The sequence below is a fragment of the Pygoscelis adeliae genome, unplaced genomic scaffold (genome assembly GCF_000699105.1).
Source record: "Pygoscelis adeliae isolate BGI_AS28 unplaced genomic scaffold, ASM69910v1 Scaffold171, whole genome shotgun sequence".
Classification (NCBI taxonomy): domain Eukaryota; kingdom Metazoa; phylum Chordata; class Aves; order Sphenisciformes; family Spheniscidae; genus Pygoscelis; species Pygoscelis adeliae.
This window is the reverse complement of record NW_008824186.1, coordinates 3,012,418-3,024,068: the sequence shown is the minus strand read 5'-3', so window position 1 is coordinate 3,024,068 and position 11,651 is coordinate 3,012,418.

The following is an 11,651-nucleotide window of genomic DNA, read 5'->3' as shown; positions in this document are numbered from 1 at the left end:
AGATGCAGTTATTTATTAAGTAACACTTGACAGTTGTTTTAATCATGTGAAGACAGTGCAACTTAAATCACTGTTTTTTCTTCAAGCACTAGTATTTAAAACTGAACACTCAACAGCAAAACAGAGAAACATCAAACCATCTGAAGTGATCTGAAGATACTTCACAACTGAAATTACATTCACAGAAAACCGGAGTAATCAAGTAGTCAACCGAAACTTTAAAAGCAACCTGACAATCAAATGAAAACAGGCTTGAAGAACTAGACAAAATTAAGGATAATGGAGTCCTGAATGGCTTGCCTAAATATGACTAGAAAAAGAATAGAGCTGTTGATAGGAATTCTGGAGGTTTTGCAAAGCTTTCCTTTGACTAGATTTCCATTACCAAAACAGTTGCCTATAAAAATAAGGCATTAGGTCTTTCTGCTCTCAGTTACAGTACAGTGGCATAAGTTCTGTAGCATATAAAAGGACCCTGTAAATATCTTCTGATCCCCTCCCCCAAATATTTGTCAAACTCCGATGACTAACTGCAATTATTGCAATGTTATCTAACTAATATGCTTCCTTACACCAACTTTTAAGAGTTTTTTTAATATCTATATTTCTATGCAAGGAAGTGGAAAACGCATACTGAAGTAACTGAAGCAAGTCTTACATTCTGCAAGAAACCTGTCCCCCTTAAACTGAGTATCAGCTTTATCATGAATTAAAACCACAGCAAGATTTCCCTCATTTACTAAGATGGGTCAATATAGCTTGAAGTAATGACCTCCCCTTCTATATTTCATGACGTTTTGCTATTTCAACGTAGGCATTTAAAAGTGCACAGCTTTACTTGCACAACTCTCTAGAAGTTAATGGCAATTTTGCCTGAATACAGTCAAAAGTGGCTTTTGTTCTTTGTATTTAGTATTTATTTATAAAGAAAAAAAGACAACCATTCTTGGGGGAAAATGTTCTCTACCAAGCTCATTTCCTTGTTCCAAAAAAAGATGTACTTGCCTTTTTTTTTTTAAACATAAAAAAATCTCCAGAATAAAGCCACTTAAACCAATCTGTGATTCACCATCCTTAATATTAGCTAACGAGTTTCACAGTAATGAACCAAAATACAACAGAAAGCAGAAAAGTCTTGAATTGTTTCATTAGCACATGCAGAACCCAGCACACTGCAGGACAGCCCGTAGAAACTGAAACAGCTTCGCTGTAAGAGAAATGCACTTTCAGCAGAATTTATTCTGGAGAGCCAGAAAAGTGGTTTGCTCTTCTCAACCCAGTACACTATGAAAAGCATGGACCAACTCCTTGCTCTCAGGGCCAGAAACACTGTGAGCCCAGAAATGTGTTACAGGTGATACAAGGAAGACAGAGTGACAGCAGATCAATTAGAGCTGCACAACTAGTGTGAACTAATGACCACAACTATCTTCTGAGAGAAGTACGTCATCAATACTTCTTAAGAGCACCTGCTAGAAAGGCAGCCTCACATTGCTTCTCAGACAGAAAAATACTGCACAGCCATCCTGTATTTTAGATCCATGCTATTCAGAAATGTTATATTAATAGATTAAGACAGTATAGAATTCAGGCACCTGTGGATATTACAGGTAAAAAGGAATTGTATAAACATTGCGTTACCTTGACCAAAGTAGGTAGGTATTGTTGATTGCTCCAAATGGAACGGTAACGACAGACTCATTAAGAGAAAAGGTAAACTTCTCATGCCAACAGCTATCAGGCTATAACTAAAATAATTTTTTATTATGAAACTACAAACAACTGCTATATGTCTCTGCAAATAAGTTTCAAACCAATTGCAACTGATTTTCTGTTGGACTCTGGATGACACGTACTTACCAATAGTTACACTAAACACATTCATTTCTCATTGATGTCTGAGTAACCCTGAATTAGGAGGGATAGGTTTGTAAATTATTCAAGGAAACACAGGGTTCAGAGTGAGCCTTACCTACTGCTAGACCTGTCATGATATAAAACTAACCACGAGGATAGAACATGAGTGAAGAGGTCTCAAATTTTGTTCCCCGTCCTCTTAAAATAAACTCTTAGCCCCCAAGACATGGATTTCACCAGCCCCAGTTTATAAACGTGACACAATGGATTTTTTTTAAATGCTCAGGCTTATTAGATGTTCATGATAATGATGAAAAAATTCTTAGCTCTTATATAAGGCTTTATTACTACTCAAGAAAGTTAATTTCAAATTAAGGTATATATAGCACCTAGATTGTACACAGTTTGAACCTAACAAGATAACTTCAGAGGACTGGGGGTTTTGCTTTTAAACATTAAGGTTCATCTTTAGACATCTAACGTTCATTCCATAGAATAACTACAATCCTGGAAGTTTCCATGTCGTTTTAAGTAATAACTTCTGGCTAATAAGTGAATGGTTGTAGTAAGAGTAAGCTCAGTCAAAAACAAAAAACAGAAAACTCTAGTTTATTAAAACAATCCCACACAACATTTATCTTACAATTGCTCTAGCATCAGTAAAATACAATTGTTTTCTCAGACAACTATTTATCAGTACATTTTTAAACAATGCCATATTGTCAATCACAAGAAGGTAAATAGCAGAACGTTTTCCTACATCACACAATTAATTGTAATACAAAGTGCTGTGAGCAGGCAACTCCACCAGATACAGCATAAGACCATTAAGCACAGTAAAACAAATTATTTAAGTCACAGGCCGCTTGAAAACTTAATGGATCTGTTGTATAAACATCCTTATCGCAGAATTAATGGCATAAAACCTGTTGTAATTACTTCCAGGTATTACCTACTATCATATAGTAGGTAGCTGAAAATTTTATAGTGAAATAGACATTGGTTTTATACCAAACATAGACATTGCTTAAAAAAGATTACACATCCATATTTATCACGTAGAATACAATTTGGTTATTTTAAAAGAACTGTATAGTTTATTCCCTGCAGCAAATAAAATGCAAAATGTAATTACTATTATCTTCTGTTCCCTTTTCCTTACATAGCCTATGCCTTCATAATTTGATTTTTTTTTGTTTGTTTACAAAATTAATCACAGCTAGCAGGGTGGAAATCACTTTGAGCCTCATGAATGACATCCAAGAGATGGGAAAGGATTAGTTCTCAGTTGCTGCCAGTTATAGCACCAGGTGGCTTTTTCTGCAGTGAAGGTGTTACCGATAATCCCATTACATTGGTACTAAATCTTGCAGACATCAAAATTATCACCAAGGTTCCTTTTCATCCCATCCTTTCCAAATGACTGGAAGTCGCTTCACCTGAAAGAAGTCAAATCCACATGCAGCTGCTGTTTTAGCAGCCAGCGGACTCCCCGAGAATGCCAATCGTGATCCAATTTCGCTGTGCTGGTGGCCCCCTATTCCCTGTCCAATAATACATCTGTTAAAAAATCCTACAGCTACAAATCAAGTTTAATCCTACCAGGGACCTCATGTTGGTCTTGTCTTCCAAAAAGGCAGCAGGTTTTGCCGTCTATCTCTGCTCGTGTCTGGGGAATACTCTTTAAATCCCAGCCCTACTTAGAAGAATAAGCTAAGGATCACAAAACATGACCTCAAAAACCCTGATATGACTATATTCTGACCCAGAGGCATTCATTCTAGGTGAAGATTAGAACTTTGCATAATAAGATTACACAGCAAGTGAATGATATCAAGGGACTATCCATATGCAGCCGCCTGGTTTTCTATAGACAGCCTGTGCTCTGCAATATGCAGTGCAGACGAAACAGAGCTTGGTCTTTCTAGCTGAAATAAAATAGATTCACATAAATTAGTTAGCCATTTCCAGATTCCTAAATCCCCTATTACATCTTTTATTGACAGCTCCTGTGAGGATAGCACAAATGGTATTCTCTTTGTATTCTTTGCTTCTTTAACAATCACACTCTGAGGGAAATGTACATAGGTTGTCTAGAAATTAACATCTTGTTTGCTGTAATCTTGGATTACAATTAACTGTGTACATAATAAAATCAGGAAATCAATGAGCAGATTTATCATTTCCAGATAACCAATGGCATTGTGTAAGACAGTTTAACATATGGTGCCAAAAATTTAAATACAGGAAAATCAAAGTCGCAGCCAATGAAAGTGTGGCTAAACAAATTATTGGACTTGATATCAAATAGATTTTTCACTGTAATAAATTTCCAGTCACATTTGCTTTATATAATGCTTCCTAATTCTGAATTTTCACTGAATATTTAGTGATAGTTTATCAGTTTTTCCTTAGCTAACAGAAACTCCTCTCCTAACATTCTCTGCTTCTAACCAGACACCTTTCTTCACACAAGGTAATCCCGTAACTTGAACCATCTCTTCCCCAAAGAGTTACTCAGAGTATTACTTTAAAAGAATCCAAAAACCCAAACAAAAAAAGACGCTGCACGCTGACTAGGCTATTTAAATATTTATGTTTGAACTGTTATTTATATTAAACTATTACTTTAAAATTTCTGCGTGAAATTAGTTACATGTGCTAGAATAGTGAAAGGTGTGTATCATGTTTATTGGGAAAGATTCTTCCCATATCAGATACACAACTTAATAAATATAAAATGTTTAAAATATTCTAATTATAATCTGAGGATTCCAAATATCTAATGCAAAACAAGGAACAATTTTCAAAAGGTCTTTCCATGCAGGGGGGCAGGCAGAACTTGATTTTTATTTCTAGCTCTTGGTTTTCTCTAGAAGAAACACTGGATTCGGTCTGGCAAATCTGAAAAAGCTTTATGATATTCTGGAAGAGAAGATTGTTTTTCCACATTATCTCTACTAGGCACTGACAGTTTGTCTCCAACAAGTGCTCCTTCATCTACTTATCTCAAGCTGACAAGGAGCTCAATCCTGTAAACATAAATTCACATAATGCAATCCTCTGGTGTTAAACAACTAGAGACTACCTACATAAGAATGAGCAATTTTTCAAAACAGATTTCAAGTAGTTCTCACTGGTTCTGTTTACCTTTGGGAAGCAACTCCTAACCATCCCACAACCCTGTACAAAATGCTGTATTAATGGTGAGATGCATTCCAGGGCTTCTATCTTCCTCTGCGGCAATACACACTCATCTTTGCTGAACAGCGAAATCCAGATAGCTGAGCAAAGGCATGGTTGTACATGGCAAGTCTGAGCCTCTGAGGGATGCTGAAATATTCACTTAACAGTTTCCTGTAACAATGTCAAAGTTAGGACAAACGCCAAAGGTCTGACAGACAGCACAGCCACTTCCCTGGTGACTGAGAAAAATACACCATGTCTATGTGACAAGGGTCAAATAACTATATTCTGAGCTATATGCATTTATCTTAAATTTGAAAAAATTCACTTGAGACATAGACATGTAAACATTTGAAATTAATTTTAATTCACTAAGACAAAGAGTTACAAGTCCAATTTTCACATTAGGCACTTAAAATCTACGACCCTACCGAAACTAAAGTTGTCCATGGCTCACATGTCCCCTGCGCTTCCCAGTGCTGACGCACCTTTAGAAGTATGCAGGTATTTTTGGAAATACTACTCAAAGCAGTGAACAGAAGAGGGGCAAATAATTCCCCTGTGCACTGACAAGTAAAAAGGCTGTTTACTTAAAATATTTGTCATTACGAAGAGGATTGCTTGCTGGTAAAAAAAACAAAACCAACAAAAACACCACAAACAAAAAACCCTCCCCATAAAACAAAGCAACCTATTTATGTACACCATCAGCAAGACCGTTTAGAAAGAAATACAAGTGTCTTAGTTTTATCGCCAGTGTTAGTCTCGGATTAGAATGCCATCATTGAAGAGTACTCCATAGTGGTTTATGAACACAGAAATCACAGAGTATGAGATCTTAACACAAATAGTAAATCAAAGCTATTATTAAACATCTAAAAAATACAAAAGCAAAAAACAAGACCAGTTTTAGCACTGTCAGAAAATATAACAACAACAACAAATATATATTTGTTGTATATATATTTGTATATTTCTGTATATTCTGTATATTCTTCACCAGTACTTCCCAGTTACAAGCATCGTCTTCTAAGGAAATACCTTATGCATACTCTGCATTAAAAAATGTGTTAAAAAACAGGAGAAAGGAAACAGTCAGACAAAAGTGAGCTCAGCATTTACATTTTCAAGTTACCTGAACAGAAGAAAAATGCAAATCAAGTGCTTGTCACTGCTCTTATTCTACAAAAATTTTGACGGCTTTCTCAAAATCTTTTTTAGCTATAAAGTTCTAAATACACACACATACATAGATTCAACTACTTATTTTTTCATAGCACAAATTGTATTTCATGTGAGTTTATGCAGTAAAAATAAACTGTAATCAGTACTTTTTCTCATTGCTCAATAAAATTTTATCAGTTATTTCTGAGCTGTTTTATGTATAAAACACAAGTTCTGCAAGTTCTTCTCCACTTACAGATACAAGTATTAAAAAAAAAGTTCCAAACATCAATAGATGAGTGCAATGATATTCAGTCTAAGTTAATCCCCAGACATCCAAATCCATGAATAAAAATTCATCAGTTTTAAATACACTGAGCCTATTAAGCAAGAACAAAAGCATATGCACAAAAGAGCTTTTAATATATTTCAAAGCCCACAAGAGCCATGGTCTCATTAAAATTATAAATTACACAAACATGGAATAAAGATTCAAACTGCAGTGCAGCTAAGCAGATTACAGAAAACCCCGCGTTCCATATGATAACACACCATGGCCCTCCCAGATGGGGGCTTGGAACAAAAAGGCCATCACTGCAGCTAGGGAAAACCTCCTTGTGATCTCTGGTTTCTGTTCAGCAGATGACAGCCAAATAATATGTTGATTATTCTGTTTGTGCTGCTAAGCTTGTAAGATGGAATAAAAGCGATATGATCTATTGTGAACTCAATGCTAATGTGTTGCTCCACTCATAAATAATATACTGAATTTATTCTGAAACTATCTTTTTATCTGAGTTCCAGGTTTCAAATGCATGAACTAAAATAAAAAGCCAGTATAAACTATTATTTAATTTGGTGGTTTAAAGTAAAAGATACAGCTGACACAGTAATAAGTGAGAAAACTGACTACTTAGTGAATCAAATAAGTAGAGGTGCCTTTCTCAAAATTAGCAAATGATTATATACTGAGGTGCAGAGTACCTGGCAAGACACTGAGCACACTCCAGCCCCACAAACTGCATTGTCACTGATACCAAACAGATCACCAAAAAGGGCCTATATGGCTTATTTTACCAGATACCTACCCCAAATCCAAATTTCAAATGAGGACACAAGTACTTGTAAAACAGAAAAATAGTTATCACTAATATCACATCTCCCTGACTGAACTGCTTTCTTAAAAACTGCTTAAGTTTTTAATAAGTGATCAGGTTTTATTTCATCTAAGTTTACTAATTTGACTTGCCCTTTCTTTCATAATACACTGCCTTTTTAAAAGGAAGAACAGTGACTGGTCATACAGCTCCTTTCACAAATATTGTGTACGTGCTGAGAAGACTGATGATCTTCCTACAATTTAATGTTCGTGAATTTTAGGTCTTTCATGCCAGAAGTGTTAAAAATTCTAGGAAAAAAAAAAATCAAGACCAAACACTGCTTCACACTTTTTGGACCAATGGAAGCACCGTTGATAAAGAGAACTGGTGGAAACATGCAGCTCCAAGAGTGTGCAACAGCTTTCTCAGAAACATAAAAATGTATTTAAAGGAAGCTCAATTACCTTTCTTCCTTTGCTAGGGACACAGAGACAGCTCTAATTCACAGAAATAATGAAAATATGGAAACTGAAAAGATATTAGAATCAAGTACACGTTAAGTCTTAAGACTAAAAATTCAGATAAATTACTTCCTGCAGAATGAGTCCCCCACTGCAATGAAATAACGCATACACTTATTTTCATACAAAAACAAGATGGGACCTTGAAACAATTAGTGAAGCTTACATTTACACTAGCAACCGCAACCTTAAGTCTGTCCCATTTACAATGTAGTGTTGTAAGTTATTCTGCAGTTACCAGTTACAGTATTGTTATTTCTATGACCTTGGTATTTCAGTTTCCCTCAATCTGTTTTAGTTTCTACAACTTTATATATATATTTTTTTCATTTTACATACATAATCTCATGCAAAATAGTACCTGGGGGAAAAAAATGGTAGCAGCCATGCAACTCAAGCACCTTCTTATGACACATTTGTATTTCTATAACCAAAACTGTTTTCATATTCTTATGGAATTCATATAATAAAAAGGTTTCAACAATAAGACAAACTTTTCCAGCTACTGTCACAGCACTAACATCTAAGCTAGCAAAAGCTAACTCAAGTCAATGCAAACTTCAATGCATTACTGAGTAGATAATAACTTGTCTTGAGTAGATAGTAACTTGAGAATCACAAAGGTGATTCTCAAACTCTGAAGCAGAAGGGAGCTAGCTTGCTTAGGCAGCCCTACTCCTAGATACATGCTCCTGAAATGGGATTTCAGCAAATACAGCAGTTTTGGCATGGAACTGGCAGGCTCAGTATAGGAGGTGGAAGAAGCTGAATCCATTGAGATAAAGAATAATGAAAGTTTGCTAAAATACAGCCTGGCTACAAAAAAGCCAGATATTCAGTGTTTTCTGCTTTTTTTCAACACAATATTATTCCAAATGTGGAACAATATAAGTTTTCTTAAATAGCCAGTAGTGGATCTGGCTTTTCATATTTAAAGTAAGTTTTACTAGATTGCTTGCTTGTGTTTTGCCTAACTTTATAATCCACACTGAAAAATCTAAATTTTAATTCTTGCCTACTTAAAGTCCAAAATGCCTCTTTTCTTCATCTACTTCTCAATGACCTAATTAGTTTACCATTCTAAACAAGTTCTTACAACAGTCACGTCTTTTGAAAAGCAAGCAAGACTTCTGCCTCTGTGCTCAGAAAAGGTATAGTAACACAGCTCTACAGAATTATTTACAGCAGCACATCTTGGTTCATCCCCCACTCCATGGATGGTTGTGGTGCTGTGAAACTAGATGGAAGTCCATCAAATACATCTGAATGTTCCTACTGACTCTGCAGTACCTTGTCCTCAGCAAAACCTGAGGGTTGTACACTTTTGTGAAGCCACTGATGAACATCACTACTTGGGAAAGCCAGAACTAGCGTCATCCTGAGCTGGGTCAGTAACTGTATCACTGTTCACAGTGCTATATAAATTACTACACCTAGCTCCTTGTAACACACCTATATGCATTTTAGCTCAACCACTGCTCTTTTGCATGTCTTTATCAGACATGCAAAGATTGAGTAGTTCATAAATCTAAGACAGAATGGGCAATAAGGGGAGGAAAACTGCTTGTTAGAGGATACTACACTATCTGAAGTTACTTCCACACTGGCAGTGGCTGAATAACCAAGCTAGCATTAACCTACCTATCTGGAGTATCTACGGAAGTCACAATGATCAGAATACATCGTTGGCCAGTACACTGGAAAGGTGAGGTTGCAAGTTTGTGGGACTCACCAAGAAGTCACATCCTTACATGTAAGCACCTTGGCAAAGATTCCCAGCTTTGCTATCATAGAGGTTTTTAGATCTATTTTCAATTAACTGCCAGTTCATCATTCTACCCCAGAGCAGGAACTTTCTGAATCTCACCTAGTATGCCTGTCATTATTTCAACTGATGCCAGAGCCAGTTGTTGACAGCTAATCCAAAAAAGTGTGTCAGCAATACAGATTCTATACTTCAGCACAGTAGTCAGAAGTTACCTGTAAGCATAAGAACAGTTAACAACAACATTTCCTTTATATAAGAGGGGAGGTCAGACAGGTGGGGCTGTGCAACTAGAAGACTTATGACCCAGATTTTGTTTATTTTTAAATTCAGAAACTACTGCAGAAGTACTTCTTGTTGAAACATTACTGTTTGGTTTTGGCTAACAGTAGAAGAGAGGGAAAATTCTTTTTAAAAATATTTCAGCAAGCAGAGATAAGCTACAATTTTAAAATAATTCTGAAGGTGATTGGTTAAATCTTTTCTGACCATGGGCAGGCCTCAAGTGCTTTGCCAAAGCATTTCGCAGGTTTCAAGTCTCACAATATTGCAGAGATGATGGACAAAAAAGCTAAATCCAAAAAGAGAGCGCCTTCTATAAAATCCCACAATGTAGGTGAGGAGCAAACATTGCCTGTGTTCCAGCACCTGCTGATACTGTAGATTTGTAATGGAAATAACATTTGGAATTGGTTATTTGGAATAATGCCTTTGAAGACTAAGAGCGCTAACAGCTTAGCAGAAAACATAACACTTTTTTGAAATCCAAAATGTGCCAATTCTTAACCTTTGTAATACCAGCATATCAGGAAAAAATGCTATAGCAACTATAAATTACTTTCAATGATATGTATTTTTACAGATATGCAGTGAATCTTAGGCTCTAAAAGCACATGTAATATAAGTTATTCTGGACTCTTGCATAAACTGCACTAATATAAGTGTCCTGGTTTCGGCAGGGATAGAGTTAATTTCCTTCCTAGTAGCTGGTACAGTGCTGTGTTTTGGATTTAGGATGAAAATAATGTTGATTGATAACGCACCGATGTTTTAGTTGTTGCTAGGTAATGCTTACACTAGCCAAGGACTTTTTAGTTTTCCATGCTCTACCAACTGAGAAGGCTGGAGGTGCACAAGAAGCTGGGAGGGGGCACAGCCAAACTGGCCAAAGGGACATTCCATACACATCCATGTGACATCATGCTCAGTACATAAACCGGGGGAAGCTGGCCGGGGGGGCCGCTGCTCGGAGACTGGCTGGGCATCGGTCGGCGGGTGGTGAGCAATTGTACTGTGCATCACTTGCTTTGTGTATTATTATTATTATCATATTATTATAATTTTATTTCAATTATTAAACTGTTTTTATCTCAACCCACGAGTTTTCTCACTTGTGCTCTTCCAATTCTCTCCCCCATCCCACCGGGTGGGGCGGAGTGAGCGAGCGGCTGCGTGGTGCTTAGTTGCCGACTGAGGTTAAACCACGACAGTAAGTTACATTAAAAAAAGTCACAGCTATTAAACCTTTCCTTTCCATAAATCATAATTACCTACATTATTTACCTGGCTTTAGAAATTACTATTTAATGAAATATGTGCAATCAGACACAATCAGAAGACAAAAGCAAAGACTCAAAATATCAAAGCATTTAAATTATGTTTTTCCAGTTGAAACACAGTTCACTCTTCACCTCTTCCACTGACGTGCTGAACTGACAAACTGTTTTATTCTTTGAGGGCAGCCATTTGTATTCAATATGAAATAGATTTCTGGATGTTAAGCATCTGAAAAGGCTAGAATCAATCTATCTTAATTTCTAGTTTTTAATCCTGAAGTAAGCTTTATACGGACATGGAACCCAGTATGGAAAACATTACAGAATATCAAAAGCCATAATACAAATAATACTCCTTTTCTAGTTGTTGGGGTTTTTTTCCCCCCCATTGCTTTTAGTCCTATCCTACAAGTATTTTTAAATTAATGATTTAAAAAAAAAAATTCTTTTATAATAAACAGACGGAAAATAATCTCTATGAAATACACCACTAATCTGTATG